General features: G+C 41.7%; 1 protein-coding gene across 1 annotated transcript in view; it reads left to right on the top strand.

Annotated features, from left to right (window-relative positions):
• L3HYPDH (trans-L-3-hydroxyproline dehydratase) overlaps nucleotides 1-775 on the top strand; it is a 17,220-nt gene extending 16,445 nt beyond the window's left edge. The window contains exon 5 of the mRNA XM_077464398.1: nucleotides 1-775. This exon is cut by the window's left edge and continues 1,204 nt beyond it. The gene's annotated coding sequence lies outside the window, so the exon portion shown is untranslated.
• Nucleotides 776-1,539: the final 764 nt, after the last annotated feature.

Here is a 1,539-nt window from a genome sequence, read left to right on the forward strand (position 1 = left end):
ATTGCACTCTATGGCTCTCGCATTGCATGAAAGTCGGACCAAAGTAGTGCATGAATTACTTTGAAGTCACTGCAGCTTTAAGTTACACGTTTATGAATAGTTATCCTTCTAAATATGGGGAACGACTTGTTATGCAACTTTGATGTCCAAAGTTGCATGACAAGTCGCACAAGTATGAATGGAGCCTAAAGAAGCAGCCAGGAAGCAACAATTGAGAATCAGAATCTCCACTCTTAGCCCTTGTACACACGGTCGGAGATTTCGACAACCAAATCCGTCGGATTTTGTCCGAAACTGTTGCATACACACGGTCGGACAAAGTTGTCGAAAAATCCGATCTTTCAGAACATGATGACGTAATTTTGTTACGATGGGACTACATTCAGGCTAGTAGCCAATAGCTTTGATGTAGGAATTTGATCTGAGCATGCGTGGCACTTGGTCCGATCAAAATTCTCTACACATGATTGGAGTATGTCCGATCGGCCCAGTTGGTCGGGAAATATTTCCAACAAGTTGGAAAATTGGGTCCGACGGATATCAGTCCGATGCATACCACACACAGTCGGATTATCCGACAACACTGTCCGATGATTCTGACGGATTCTCCGACCGTGTGTACAAGGGCTAAAAGTTATATTGCAGGTAAATGTAATCATTTTAATTTTACATTTTTTAAATATTTTTTTCTTTATTACTTTTTTTTTTTTTTTTTAACATATAGAGCAAATACTGTGTACCATAGTAAAACTACTCTGGGGAGGTGATCAGTATTTTTTTTTTTTTTTTTTTTACACACTATAATTGTTTATAGCTGAATTTCACAGTTCTAATCAACCATTTTTTCTGAATGAAAACTGTTCATTCAGTGTTTACTATTGTGATTAGCTGTGATTGGCCACAGCTAATCACATGTTCCAAATGGGCTATGATTGGCCCTGTCTGTACCATGTGATCACTGTCACCAATCACAGAGCTCATCACAATAGTACATATAAGGCATGAAACAAAGCCTTTTTTAATTGTGTACAATGGTCACATGATTGGTGACAGCAATCACATGGTACTGTCAGCGGGCCAGTACAGTTATCTGTCACCGGCTGTGTCAGATACAGCCGGTGACAGATCGCGCCAGAGTGCAATCCTAGGGGGAGTCATACGATGTCCTCCTAGGACAGTGATGGCGAACCTTGGCACCCCAGATGTTTTGGAACTACATTTCCCATGATGCTCCACTACACTGCAGAGTGCCAGAGCATCATGGGAAATGTAGTTCCAAAACATCTGGGGTGCCAAGGTTCGCCATCACTGTCCTAGGATAAGAGGGCTCCTGCTCGGCTGTCATATTACCATATGCTGGACTGGAGGGGGTTAAAGACCAGATGAAAGAACATTGGATGGCCATAGCAACCAAACGGATCACAGATGCCATTCTAGCCAGGGCACATTACAACATGGAAGTATGAATCTGAGTACTGCTGTAGGGAATATCAGTTTTTCCTCTGCTGCTGCTATGAAATTTTATACTTTAAAGCACAT

The sequence above is a fragment of the Lithobates pipiens genome, unplaced genomic scaffold (genome assembly GCF_037356315.1).
Source record: "Lithobates pipiens isolate NorthernLeopardFrog02 unplaced genomic scaffold, aLitPip1_a1.2 Scaffold_30, whole genome shotgun sequence".
Lineage (NCBI taxonomy): Eukaryota > Metazoa > Chordata > Amphibia > Anura > Ranidae > Lithobates > Lithobates pipiens.